Raw genomic sequence first — 16,050 nt, 5'->3', positions numbered from 1 at the left:
CTACTTGAAACAGTGTTAAAAAACTATTTTATTTTGTTTGAAAATGATTTTTTCTTGCAGACTGAAGGAGTGGCAATGGGTTCTGCATGTGGTGGTTTATATGTGAACATAGTCATGTTACAGTGGGAGGAAAAACATCTGGTCAATTCACCCTATTGTGTACAATGTAAAGGCTATGTTCTTTTATTTTTTGTTCAACATTTTCATTTTTTGGGATGGACCTGAAAATGCCAATAATGAATTTTTGGAATATAAATGGTTCTACAATATTTTTTGAAATTTTCACATAGTATTGGAATAGATGAGATTACATATTTAGATGTGAAATTGGCTAAAGACATCCTGTCTAAGAATCTTAAAGCTGAAATAATCAGGAAACCAACATACTCTAAAAATTTCTTACATTTTGGTAGCTCACACCCATATAAACAGAAAAGGGCTATAGTGAAGGGTCAATTTGTAAGGGCTGCACATATGGTGACAATCTTTGAAGCTTTTTTAAATGAATGTGATCTACTTAAGAGTATGTTTTCAAGGAGACGATACCCTAGCCCATTAATAAATGAAGTTATGATAGAAGTGATCAACAAGAGAGAGGTTATTTTAAACCTATACTTTCCCAAATACAAGAGAGTACATCCCAAAGACATGCTGCAGGTGGATTGGACACTCTAAATTGGCTCTAGGTGTGTGCGTGTGTGTGTGTGTGTGTGTGTGTGTGTGTGTGTGCGTGTGTGTGTGTGTGTGTGTGTGCCTTCTGTGTAAGGTTGGGCACCGGGGCTGGCAACTCAACACTGTAAAACTCCACTGCCAATCATGAGCGGACAGATGGTCTGCTGTGGCGACCCCTAACCGGAAAAAGCTGAAAGAAGAAGAACAAGAGTTCAAACTGGTGGTCTCACACCGATTTCTATCACAAACTATGATATGGTTAATGTAGACAATCCTGAATATGGTAACATGGGAGAGATGAATAGTAACTTTAAAAGTGCTTTTATTACATCTTTTAACAAATCAAGCAGCAAAATTCTGGATATATTATACAAACATTGGGTAGTTTTCTTAAATAACAGAGACACCAGCAATGTGTGGGGGGAAACTGAATATTCTATACTGATGGGGTAGATGTCTTAAAAATATTTTAGAAACTAGTTACAAAGGATCAAGTATTGGTAGCATGAAAAAATGTGGGTCTTGTAACTATTGTCATTATATTCTTGAAGGTTCCACATTTAACATCAATAATGTGGAGGTGAGGTTAAGTAGTAAATGTACTTGCAGCACAGAAAAGGTTGTTTATTGCACCTTCTGATTACTATGTCCTTGTTTCTATATATAAAAAAACGAGAGGAAACAAAAAAAATCGGATCTATGAGCATTTAAGAGATATAAAGATCAGAAAATATTCAAATGCCTTTGTAAAACATTGTATGGAATTTTCTAATCACAGTTTTAAGTTTTTTATAATTGAAGCTTTAGAGGTAGGGATGAGAGAAGGGTCGTGGATGCTTCATCTTGAGAAGCAGGAAGCTTTGTGGCAGCTTAGAACAAATGCCACCCAATGGCCTGGTATAAATGATTCATTTTCTATCACATTTCCTAAGATTGAAGACACTAGAGAGATAATGACAATAACAAAATGTATAGTCTTTATTTACATTAGTTTTAACATAGGGCCGAATTCACGAAGGCTTGCACGGAGTCTTAGAGTAGAGTAAGACTCCATGCAACCATCATGTCCAACGAGCGATCCAGGAACAGCCTGTAGGAGCGTGTAAGAGAGCTCCTAAAATGGCTCTTACAGGGACAGGGCTGGGATATGCAAATTACCTCAATTGCAGGCGAAAGGCATGCAAATGAGGTAGATTTGCAATTCAGGAAACCTGGACCTGTCCAAATAAGAGCAGTGGTATTTGTAGAAATGTACTCAGTTGACAACTGAGTACTGTTCTGCAAATTGCAAAATGGAGACGTGACAGCTCCAAATAAAAGTTGCGTCCAGTGCAGGAAGCATGCCAATGGCCAAATATACAGCCACGTGAAATGTTTCCTGATGCAATATGAAAATAATAATATTTTATTTTTTTTCGCCGATTTCCAATGTTTAAACATAGTGCAGCGCCGCACAAATGGGGTGCACTCAAAAACCCAGAATACTAAAAATTAAAAACCACAAATGTGGATTTTATTGAAATTGTTAATGTACAATGCAAATGAATGGCAGGCTGAAGACGACATGGCCACAGAGTAGAGGTTGCTAAGGGGGGGAAGCTCAGTTTAAGACATGTAACCAAGCATTAGTAGGCAATCCTATGTAAACGAGCGTTAGGATAGTGAATCGTAAGTTTACATAGCAAATGAGCACAGTCAGTGGAGTGTAGCAGTAGGATATGGGGAGTAACAGAGTAGAAGATAGGTGACATCACGAGGGGGGTATGTATGAAAGAAGTGAAGCTCATTGGAGCAGAGTGGCATGTGACAGCTGTCATTCACACATCATGGAAAGAGGTGTGTCAACAGGTAGGCTAGGGAAAGGCAAGAAATGGAAGGTGTATGCCGTGGATAACACCAAAGTTTCTTGCTGAGCGGGTATGGTCACGTGTGCGAGCATGTAAACCCGAGTAAAACAGAGTGCGCGCGTGTAAGCATGAGTGCGCGTGTGTAAGCCGGAGCAAGCATGTATAACGCTGTTTAAAGAGTTGTAAGCGTGTTTGCGCTGGTGTGCGTGCATTTTAACCTGAATAAGCAAGTTTTAGTCCATGTAAGCATGTGTGCACGTGTGCTAGCTGCTGTTTGCGTGTTTGCACTTGTGTGCGCGGCGCTCCCCCCCCTGAGGAAACAGAAAGGAAAAAGGAAGCACAACAAATAGTAGAAAGCTACCAGGTAGTACTAGCAGAGCTAACAGGTGAAAACAATCAGAATCAGGCAATTACACAGGCAGTACACTAGCCCATCCCAACCTAGCACTTAAAACTCTGCAAACAACAGTCCATTATGTTTCTCACAACATACACGGCAGTAAGCTAATAGAAGTGAAAACTGAAAAAGCTTTACTGAGACAAAGAAATGCTAAGGGCTGCCATTGCTGTTATAAGGCGACATATGCAACATGCTGAGGGTGGTACAATGGGAATGCTGCTGGACAACCCACAGTGAGGAGACAGAGAAGAGTGTACAGGCCCAGGGTAACCTACCAGGGGCTACATGAGCTGGAGATAGTGGAGCGCTATAGAGTGGACAGAGACCTCCTGCAGCAAATTGTTGAGCTGTGCAGGCCACGCCTCACACACAGAACCAACAGAGGGGAACTCATCCAAGTGGAAACCAAGGTATGTGTTGGCCTAAGAATATTAGTAACAGGTACCTTCCAGAGACCAACTGGTGATATGATGGGGATATCACAGGCATCAGCATCCATGGTACTACGCCAGTTCCTGGATGCCATGTCAGCACATGTCAGTGATCATGTATATTTCCCCAATTCCCGTGAGGTATTGGCCAGCAATATGCATCTCTTCCAGCAAATAGCGGAATGCCCTGAGGTAGTGGGTGCAATAGACTGCACGCACATACGCATCAAAGCACCAGCCAGCAAGAGGGGTAGGGTCTACTTCAACCGCAAGGGCTTCCCCTCCAACTGCCAGGGCATAATACTGAATATGTGTGCAGGCTGCTCTGGAAGCTACCATGATTCCCATATCTGGCATCTGACGCAGCTGTACCAGACATTTGCCAATGGGGACATCCCGCATGGTCACCTAGTGGGGGATGCTGGCTATGCACTGGAGCCGTGGCTGATGATACCCATCAGAAATGCACACACACCTGAACAGGAACGCCATAATGAGGCACACGCACAAACACGTAATGTAATAGAGCGTGTGTTTGGGCTGCTCAAGTCATGGTTCCGGTGCCTGGACACATCTGGTGGAGCCTTGCAGTACTCACCAACTACATGTACCCAAATTGTCATGGTATGTGCTATGCTACATAATATGATCCTGCAAAAACAGCTGCAGCAGGATCAGCATAGGCCTGGGCCAAACAGCCCCCCACCATTGCCAAGGCCATCACAGGCAGAGCGTGACTCAGAGGAGGAACAACCTGAGCCTGCCCCAGTAGGCAGAAGGAGGTGTGCCCAGTATGCTTTGGCCTTGGCAAAGAGGCAACGCATAGCACATACACTGGCTCAGTAGGAACTCTGGAAATGATACCTCTCTCTGACTCGCACATATAGTAAAAGGGATGCCTAAGTTGACACTACCTGCTTTAAAACATGTACAGGGAGTGTAGTATGTGCATCCAACATAAGCAGCCCTGCAGCACCACCTAAGGCATGATTGCCATGTGTTAAGCAATATAAAGCAGTGCTAAACAGCATTTACCACCATGTAGTATATGCAAAGAAAATCGCTCACACCAACTAGCACAACTGTGGTCAATTTTCAGTAATATTGGGCAATGTCCAGCAATGTTGGTGAATATTGAGCAATGTCAGACAAGCCTGGTCTAAGTAGGGCATAGCTGAACAAAAGCCAACATGCTTATATTTGCTTAACTGGCCCTTAAGCAGTCTGGTCTGCTCAGTATGAAAATATAGAGAAGTGATGGGCCTCGAACCGAGGATACTGTGTACTATAGCCAAAGTACTGAACCACTAAACTATGACTGTATTGCAGTGTTCAGCCTGTATGAAGGAATGTTGATAAGTCTATGCAAAGTATTTCATGGAAACCCTGCAGGCACAGCATAATCCCTGTCAAGTTATGACACAAAGGTGAGTCCTGCAGTGAGAACAGAACCTGACTTCCAACACACACAGTATAAATGTTAATATCGGTCATGTTCGCACACATCAACAAATGTAGTGGGCCTCAGACAGCAACATATGGAAAGGTCACACTGGGCATGCTCATACACTTGAATAACTGAGACAAATGTCAGGCAACAAAACACGGAATGGCAGAACTGGGCATGCTCACACACTTAGGCCATGTCTGAGTACAGCAGTGGGCCACGCATATCTGGCAGTTGCATGTGTTAACTCAGGAACCTGTCCCTATACAGAAATCTGCCCTGTGCACACAGTTATATGACAACAGACACATCTATAATATAGTGGAACCCTGTCATAATCAAATATCTTCTGCAGATACCAAAGTTGTTCATGGAAACTGGTAAAGCAAAGATAATAAAGACCTGCAAACAGTATCAGCAATAAACATTGTGCTTCTTGAACATTAGCATAGGTTCAGAGGTCGATACTAGGCTATTTGCCCTAGGGCATGTACAAGCCTAGCCAGACTGTGTTTGGCATTCGCAACCCTGTCAGATTACTACACTGTGTGTGTGAATAGTAGGTCACACAAGATAGCCCATGTACATTTAGGCTAGTGTGCCTCTGTTTAGCAGGACACAGAAGATATCCCAGGGGTAAACCCATATAGTCGTCAATATGTCCCCTGTAGGTGGTCAGTGGCTGGCTCTGCCTATGTGAAACTGGGATTACATTCTGGAGTGAGTGGATCCTCTGGGATAAGAATCTGTCCCTCCACAATGTCCTATTAACATCTGTGCTGAGGTATACGTCCCTGGAGTGTGTAGCTCCAAGGGAGTCAGATATCCTGAGGTGGAGCATGTCCAGTAATTCTGGGTTGAGTATATCTGTAAACAACAGGCACACATCTTATCTGAGTAGGTGGTAAGCAACTGAGTAGAGCTGGAGTTACTGCATCTGAACTGTACAGGGCATCTGTGTGAGTCCCTAGATCTGCTTGGTGAGGAACTTCCATGGCCAGTACAGTTGCTGCAGGTGTCGGGTAAGGTACACCCCAAATGTGGCATTGTAACCAAGCATGGATGTGATGAGTATAGGGGCACAATGACCTCACTCGATCTAGATGTGAAACCATATGGGATAATGTGGCCCACATAGAAGGTGTGTCCAACCACTTTGGCAACGTGAATGTCAAAGGTGACAGTATGAACAAGTCATTTCCCCAAACCCCTAACAACTCCTACAGTATGTAATGGAGTACTGCCTATGTGGTAATGTGTGGGCGTGTTGTTATTCCCAAAGGGGATGACTATGCAACTAATGGCATTTGGCTGTAGGCCATGGCTCAGGCACCAGTCATCCATCTCAGTGAGACCCTGTTTGAGTATGCATGTGGCAGCTGGAGAGTTGATCATGGCACCCAGTTTGCAGTCAAGTGCAAACATGTTCAGCCATATTCCCCCTGTGGTAGCCTGTGCGTCAGACAAATATGTACTGAACAAAAGAGGTCCTAGGACCGAGCCGTGTGGGATGCCATGTGTAACTGGTGTATAGTCAGACATGCCACCTGCAATTCTGACCATGTGGGTGTTATCCCTGATCCAGGTATCAATCCATCGTGTGAGATATGTGTCCATATCGACACTGGTGAGCCTATGCATAATGGCCCAGTGGGTTATTGTGTTGAAGGGTTTTGCAAGGTTCAGGTAGGCTGAGTGGACAGCCGTCCCTATGTCGATGGACCTGTTAGCCATTTAAAGAATACAAACAGGTTCAAGAGGCAAGATCTGCCCACAACAATGCTGAAATGTGTAGGACACAGTGTCTGTAGTTTCCCGATGTCTATGTGTATGATTCCCATGACAATACGCTCCATAGCTTTGCAGAACAGGCTACATAGGCTTATAGGGCAATATTGTTTGTGATCCATTGTGGCACCAACTCTGTGGAGCGGGACCACTGTTGCTGTACGCCGTTCCTTGGGTACATATCCTGTGGTAACTCCGATATTGAACAGTGATGTAATGTGAGGGTTGCGTCTGTCATGATGCTCATGTAAGATGCAGGCTGAGACACCGTCTGGTCACATTGATACTGTGATGTATGCTTTGGGGAGGGCAGCACCTGTTACTGTGTGATGTCAGGGAGGTTATACTCTGTTGGGAAGTATAGTTGCTCCTTAGGGGGGATGGGGGGAGACATCTGCACTGAACCTGTTTGCCAGGATGCTGGCAATGCCAGTGGGTTCAGGGTAGGTTTAGTCAGTATGCAGTAACTCACAGCATATCAGTGAGTGTCCACCCAGGTTCCTGACATAACTGAAGAAGGCTGTGTGATATTCCTATGTGTCTGTTGCAATTGTCTGATAGAAGTGGCCCTTAGAAAAGTTCATGAGTGATTGTAGCTGTCTGCTAGTACAGATCACAGATGCCTTCCCAGTCTGGGATTGCGCTCTATCATGTAGTAGCTTCCTCCTGATGTTGTACAGCTTATTAATGGCTGGGGTCTACCAGACAGGTCCCCTGCCATTGGAGTAGTGAGTTCTGTTGTTATTTGGGATAGCACAATCCATGCAGTCCACTATGTGTCCATAGAATGTGTATGTAAAGGATGAAGTAGTGTGAGCCGTATTTGCCACTGTCTCAGGGTCTCTGAAGGATACCACCTTGCTTCGGTGAAGTGAGACTTTGGCTCATGAGACGTTCACCAAGATTACCCAGGATGGGTGTGTGGAGGGTATATGTATGTCCAGTGAGATACATGCATGTTCTGACCTTACAATGAGAGGTATATCACTGGTGTGGAACATAGAGTCCCCATGTTGGTGATGCTCAGGTCCAATATGTATTCCCCCTTGTGGCTGTGCTGACTGGTTGTGCCATAGCATATGAGTCTACAAATTGTAGCGACTGTTGGGTGAGGGTGTCAGGGCTTGAGTAGTATCCCCAGTCAATATTTGGGTATATGAAGTCACACAATATAATGGTGTTTGTGGAGACCTTCATATTCTCCATAGTTCCCACGAAAGCCGAGTGTGGTTCCTGAGTTTTGGAGTGTGTTCTGTAGCAGGCAACAAACTGAAAGGCAGTATTGCACAATGGTAGTTGTATATGTATGGTCTGTGATGCTTTGTGCAGTGCTACTAACCCGGAGGTGTGTGTATCTGTGATGTATATGGATTCTCCCCCTAGTTGTGTTGTCTGTTACAAGATTTGTTGTCAGACAGCATGGTATGAAACATATGAAACAACAAGGATTCCGGGTGGAAAATTTATTATTGAAAGAAGTCTTAGCGTCTCGGCCACCACAAGCTTCAATGAGCGCACAATACATGGTAAAAATACATTCTGTTATATACAGAGTGTAAATGACTTAATTAATAATAAATCAATTAAATAATTAAGTATTAAAGAAACTGCAATCCCTGTTAAATAAAAACCCATACCAAAAATACAAAAATATATTATAAATATAACGCACCATATCTAACCTATTATATCAAATATTTCCAATTAATCTCCATATTATGTTATGAAACATAACCTGGTAGTGCTGGTGTGCATAAGCAAGCCTGAACCAGGCGTCTATCAGTGCACAGATATCGCTATCCTCCATACTGAGGAGAGTCCTGAGTGGCCGCAATATGAGGTTAACACAACTGTTGTTGAGCAGCATTACCCTTAGTTTCATTTAACCTGTAATGTCTATGGAGGTGGGTTTGCCTTCTGAGCCCTGCTTAAAAAAGGCACTATGGTGGTAGTAAGAGCCTTAGCCAGCATTCCAAAGTCCAAGGGTGACAGGTGCAAGCTCTCCAGAGTGAAGCTACGTGGCATGTTGAGCATGTCACCATAGGCTGACAGGCACTGTATCCCCTATGAATTAAACAAATTTGTTAGGCAACTGTTAAATGTGATATGTGTGTCTGTATACTGTGACATCATGATTGGTGGGTGTAAGATGCTAGACAAGGTCAGGGTCATACTGGCCTGGGCTACATGATCAGAGTGTTCCTCCATGTATCATGTCATGTGGTCCAGGGAGTAACGTCTGAAGTTATACACACCAGCATGGACAATGATGGTGCCAGTCCTGTACTTGCTTTGGAGTGACCTGACTGCCTGTGTTATGTGGCAGATCCTGGCACTGAACAGACAGCCCAAAGTGACTATTCCCTTGTTAGGGCGGGTGAGAGGTACGTCAGTGTGTCTGACAATAAGTGTTGCCTATTACAAGTGTATTAGGTGTGTTGTTTAGCCCGAAGGGCAGTGACTGTGTGGCACACTGACATTGTGAACTAAGTGATATGTGGGTATTGTAGTGGGGTAGCAGGTGTGTGTGTGTCTGCTTTGGAGGTCTCTGCTGCTTAGGTAGAGTACATTTACAGCATCCGAGTATGTCTATGTGTGATAATGTGGTTTGAGTGCTGTTGCTAGACGATATGTGAGACTGATATGTGGTGTGTGTGGTTACCTTCACCACCTGATAGACTGTACCAGTCATGGGTCGAGAGAGTTCAGCACCCTGTATGTCTATATAGGTGCATCTCACACATATATCTCAGTTTGTCTGGAGGAGGAGAGGGTTGTCTGTGTACATGAGGCAGATGTGACATTGTGTCAATATCACAATATCCACCAGCTGGACTGAAGAGTACACACGAAACCGACCCCTGGACATGCCAGGATATTATCATGACATACTCGGTAGCCTAATCACAAAGGATCAGTAGGGTGTTAAGCATGTAAAAGAGTACAACAGGGATTAGTGCTCATGTTCATTGGTGTTGTGTAAAGAGTAGCTGAGAATGAGTCCAGACTGAATCATGACACCTCCTTCAGCTATGTCATAAATAGCAATGTACACCCATATATGTCCTGAATCAGGGCCAACTGTACCTGAGTGACAATGCCGACATTATGACAGACAGGCCCATATGTACATACCCATCTCCCACTGACAATAGTCCACATCATCATACCAGGAGATATCACATGTAGAATGGATGAGCAGCTGCCCACACTGCCAAAAGCATGGCAGCAAGTGGAATACACTGATTCCCAATATGTGTCATGCACAAACTACAGAACAAACAGATCATGCACCTGAACAGTCAGCTGAGCCTCACCCCCTACACAGGATGTGGAACAAGTTCCACAGGATGTGGAACCGTTGAATGTGTCACAGCTACATATGGCACTCCCCACAAGTGTTGGTGCACAACACACCATGGGAAGTCAAGTCCAGTACGCCTATGAAGTCTGATCTGCAAGGTCATGGAGTCCATCATGGTTGCAGTCATAAATAGAGCTATTGGAAGCTGACATACACACAACCCTACCAACCGTGGTATGTTCATGTGCGGATCATGGTTCCCAAACATGCTAAACTGTTTGCAAGGCAGCCACCCAGGACATACACCAATGAACACATCTACACATGGGTCACATAGACTTTGAATAGCCCTTTATCAACATCAAAGACACATGTAGTATCCACAAAACCAACAAGCTGTGCATAAATATGTGTTGACATATGATGGAATGTCAATGTGTCCACAGTTAGATCACACAAGGTAAGGATTCTGAGGTCTTGTTCAAGCTGTTGACACCTGCTGACCCACATGGACCATTCCTGGAATGGCATAAAACAAAGTGTACACACATCACCATGTCCAGTCTGATGATGTCACCATCCTATAAATACAGCAGGAGAAGAGAAACCAGCTAATAAAGCAAATAGTTTGCCGTGTTAATGCGTCTCTCTCTTTAGCATCATAATATAGTTAGGTAGGGGTTTGAATCCTGCAAACAGTGTGTGTGTGGGGGGGTTGTGTGTGTATGTGTGCAGTTTCCTTTGAGAGGTGTTCCCTTTTTGGAGACTGGGAAAACTCGCAAAAAGAGGTACATTCCTCTTTGGAAAGTCTGATAATGTCACCATCCTACAAATACAGCAGAATAAGGAAAACCAGCCAGTAAAGTAAGTAGCGCGCCGTGTTAATGCGTCTCTCTCTCTAGTTTCATAACATAGTTAGGTAGGGGGAGGGTGTATGTGTGCAGTTTCCTTTGAGAGGTATTCCCTTTCTGGAGACTGGGAAAACTCACAAAAAGAGGTACATTCCTCTTTGGAAAGACTGATGATGTCACCATCCTACAAATACAGCAGGAGAAGGAAAACCAGCCAATAAAGCAAATAGCGCTCCGTGTTAATACGTCTCTTTCTAGTATCATAACATAGGTAGGTGTTTGAATCCTGCAAATAGTGTGTGTGTGTGTGTTGGGGAGTGTATGTATGCAATGGGGGTGTGTATGTATGTGTGCAGTTTTCTTTGATGTGTGCAGTTTCCTTTGAGAGGTGTTCCCTTTTTGGAGACTGGGAAAACTCACTAAAAGAGGTACATTCCTCTTTGGAAAGTCTGATGATGTCACCATCCTACAAATACAGCAGGAGAAGAGAAACCAGCCAGTAAAACAAATAGCGTGCCATGTTAATGCATCTCTCTTTAGTATCATAACATAGTTAGGTAGGGATTTGAATCCTGCAAACAGTGTGTGTGTGTGTGGGGGGGAGGTGTATGTGTGCATTTGTCTTTGAAAGGAGTGCCCTTTTTGGAGACTGGGAAAACACACTAAAAGAGGTACATTCCTCTTTGAAAAAACTGATGATGTCACCATCCTACAAATACAGCCGGAGAAGGGAACCCACCCAGTAGAGCAGATAGCGTGCCATGTTAATGCATCACTCTCTAGTATCATAACATAGCTAGGTAGGGGTTTGAATCCTGCAAATGCTGACTGTGTCTGTCAATGCAGAGTGGATTTTGCTTTTACTATGGTATGACATAGTATGATTACAACAGTAAGTGCATTGCACACATCAGGTATCTGCGTGGCAAATATATATGTGTATATGTCCCCTCAATCAGTACATAGGTGTGAAGCCTGCATACTACATGAATACATTTGTTTCCATTGACAGGTTGTGCCACTGCTTCTCAGATCATAGGCCACATATGTATGTATGTGACAAGGCCATCCACTGTCGTGTTCTGTGGCCAAGGTCATCTGTGGCACACACATCCATGACAGTTACTTAAGAGTAGTGTGTGAGGGTATATGCCTGGGGTATATGTCAGACATGGTCATACACAACAAAGACTGCCAAGAATGGACAGTCTTTATAGGTGTACGACTGCCTTGTGGATATGCATTCAGGCCTCTAATGTCTTATGTGATACACCTTGGGACTCCACAATACCTATGGATATGTGGATACCAAGGGACACATGACATAACATGAGGCTGTATGTACACATTGGTACCCAACATACATATTGAGGGCTACCACCTGTGTGGTACTGATGGGATAGTATGTATAGTACATGCGGATGACTATGCCATAGTTGGCTTACTGCTATATAGCATGTATCAGACAACAGGTATCTGTCTGTATGATACCCTTGTGTAGGATATGCGTCCCATCCAGGGAATGCATTGTAGGCCAATCCATGCATTTCCAGATTTGGATGTACACATCCCTAGTGTGTCTGCATGTACCTAAGGGGGCTATATGCCAAACAGGTGTGGTCACAGGAATGGGTGGCGGGCATTACCACTGGTTAGTGTTAAAGTGTAGCACCGGAAGGATCCATTTGTTACTGGGTTCCCTACTACTGTGTGTTTTTGTCAGGACATCATCCATTGATTGCTTATAGTCATGCTGTTGGGGTTGTGTATACTACTAGACCGCAAATCATTGACAGATATTAACAGTATCATCCATAGCATAGTGTCAACCCATGTCATACACACATCTACCCATGTTAGTACATAACTGCAGTAGAATGCATACTGGCCATTGAAAGATACTATGAGATGTTAACAATGTGTGCGACAGGGTATGCCACATGTCCCGTGTGTCCACTATGCACGTACATCCAGACAGTGCGCACCCACCATGTTCACCGATGTACACTTGCTAATCTGTACTGCACACATCACACACGTACTGTCCACTCACTAACACATGCTGGCAACACATTACACTTCAGCCAAGTGGCACATGGGTGGACAATACATACTCAGACCTAACAGTGGTGTAAACAATGCTACATTGACAATCAGAAATTTGATGCATAATGTCTGCTCAGATATACCTACAAGGATGTCATTACACTTCCTTGTCGACAACTTGCTATTATTGCTACACTGCTATAGTGTCACCCTGTGCATCAGCACCATGTTAGCCTGCCCCACTGTCAATGATGCAGATGACAGGAGGCAACACAGGTATCATCATATGAACAGGGCATTTTGTTGTTTGCCAGAGCCTGACATTGACCCATCCAATCGACATGTCTGTCTGCGCGTGTGTGTGTGTGTGTGTGAGTGTGTGTGTGTGTGTGTGTGTGTGTGTGTGTGTGTGTGTGTGTGAGGGACAACAGTACAGCATGATCCAATGTTGATGTAATGTGTGTGTGTATGTGTGAGCCCTAGTTGTTTGGTTAATGTGTGTGTGTCTGCATGCACACAGCTCCACCGTGTGGCTGCCATATACGGTAGTTTGTGGGACAGCCACAGACTGTACCTGCTAGGCTGTACAGATCACTGTCTCCGGCCATGGACACAGTACCTGTGCCTGGCAGGGGTGATACGGACAGTATTGGGTACCAACCCTGACTGGGTACTGTCATCAGAGGCAGAGGTATGATAACTGGACCCATGTCCCTGCTGGGACTGGCCAGAGCCAAGTGCACGTGGTCTACTGGGACGGTCAATGGACAGGCCAGCCCCAGCATTGCTGGGGCTGGTACTGCCACTACGGGAGTGGCTGTGAACTGTGGGCCGTCCGTGACCACTGCCAGCTGTTGCTGTTGCTGGCATGCGTCCGCTTCGACGTCGCAACCATCCCGCGTGGTCCTGGCTCATGGAAGACATGTTGTGGAGGGCATCTAATGTCTCCCCCCAACGTCTATCAATGATCTCGGTTTAAGTTCGGATGGCACCGGCAAGGTCACGGATGCTGTCATTGATAGTGGTGTAAGGTGCCCTCTGCGCCCTAAGTCCCTGCCTGGTGTAGCGTTCCATATGTGCCTGAGCCTGCATTACAGTCTGGAACATACTGGTTGTCATAAGACCTGTGAGGGCATGCCTGCCAAGGGCAATATGACTAGTGGTGCGCCCCCGAGAACCCCTGGACCTCCGCCTATGTGGTACTGTTCCAGGTCTATGGCTATGGCTGCTGTGAGGGGATGCAAGTACCATGGCTACCACACTCTCCTGGTCAATGCCAACTGTATGCTGTCCCTCGCATATGGCCATTGGTGGTGAGGGATGTATTGACAGTATGAGTGTGCGCATAGTTGGGGTTGAACGCTGTGTACTGTCAATTGGCGGACCAATGACAGACCCTGTCAAATCTTCCTGTGCCAAAATACATGTGTCATCATCACCACTATTCATGGCAGTGGCTTCAGGTTGCCTGCTGCTTTCACCAACCCCTAACTCAGCACCTGTGAGAGAAAGACAGGAAACACACTTTACAGTCTGCACATGCACACCTGCACACATGCACACATGAACACATGAACACATGAACACATGCACACATGCACACATGCACACATGCACACATGAACACATGAACACATGAACACATGCACACGTGCACACATGGACACATGCACACATGAACACATGCACACATGAACACATGCACACATGCACACATGCACACATGCACACATGAACACTAATACACACCTCACTACAGCACATACACACACATACCAGCAATCCAACACATACTCTATAGTGGGTGAAGGTGGGTGTCAGTATCACAAGGCAGACAGTCAGCACACACGTGTCAGCATGCAGAATATGTGTTGTACAAGATCATGCAGTGCAAGTGTGGACACCCCTATTAATTTGCAGTATACATGGCTTTGATGCAACTGTGTAGTTGTTCAGTGATTGGCTACACCCTGGAACACAATGTGTACATGGACACAACATTGCTGTGCAGGTATTATCAGCTCTGCTATGCCCTGTGCACCATCACTCACAAGTATACATGCCATGGCTGCATGTGTTATCTGTGTGATACATAGATATCCATGTCTGAGTGCAGTGTCTGTGTCCATAGAAGATAATAGTGGGCACAGGTGTAGCACATGCATGCTATGTACACACACATGGGATGTGTGGTGCATGTTGAAGTGAAGGAATCCCAATGCTTGACATGGCCAGTGTACAGTGGTTATGGTGAGTGTGGGACATATTGCAGGTATGTGGGTGCCAGACATGGCATGGCATGCTACATGACTGCAACATTAAACACCACACATACCCAATGTGTGTCAAGTGACCTATACACCCACTAGCATTCCAGGACATATATGTGACACTTTGTGTGGATGGTGACTGCTGTGCATATTGTGTATGCTGGCATATGTAAGCACACAGACAACATGCTATGCATATTGTGTATAGGTGCATATGTTTGCACACACACAACACTGATGTGCAAAGCAATGACTGCTATGAGTAGTACTATGGTCACTGTAACTGGATGGGGTGTAGTACCCTGTGCCATCATCAACATGCATCTTGTGGTCACTCACAGCTACTAATGTGTGCAAGACCACCACCTAGCATGCTGTACCTGAACTGCAGTGCCGTGGGTACGTTCACAATTACACAGCCACCTTGTACATGGGTGTGTGAGGTGCCCAATAGGGAGCATTGCCTAACATGACTGTGTTATGTGTTGCAGAGTGTTGCACAGCCCCATGATGGGCCTCTACCCCTGAGGTACATCATGTGTGTGTGCATGACATGTGGGATACTGAAGTGTGACCTTACAGCGGGTGTGTGGTAATGCCAAATGTAGCATGTTTTTGTGTATTGCGTATGATAAACGTGTTCTGTTGTGTACAGTTGTAGCAGCTATGCATATCCAATGTGCAGTACAGTGTTGCCACAATTGTGTCTGCTGCACTGTGCAGTGCATGTGATTGAGGCAGCTACTGACTTTACTGAGATGATTGATGTCTCACAGCAAACATGCACAGCATGCATTATGCGTAGGTGTGTTACGTGTACATGGCCTACACCTCACCTATGGCATGCACATTTCATTACCAATATTAAAGTGTTAACACACTCACCAGCATGTATTGTCTGCCCTGCTGTCACACCAGAGGGACCTAGAAGAATATGACACAGTTTGTCAGTGGCCACAACTGTGGCATTGCTACTGTGAGTGTGCTAAATGAC

The sequence above is a fragment of the Protopterus annectens genome, chromosome 1.part0 (assembly GCF_019279795.1).
Source record: "Protopterus annectens isolate FY-2018-M chromosome 1.part0, PAN1.0, whole genome shotgun sequence".
In the NCBI taxonomy this organism is placed as follows: Eukaryota; Metazoa; Chordata; order Ceratodontiformes; family Protopteridae; genus Protopterus; species Protopterus annectens.
This window is presented reverse-complemented; position numbering follows the sequence as displayed.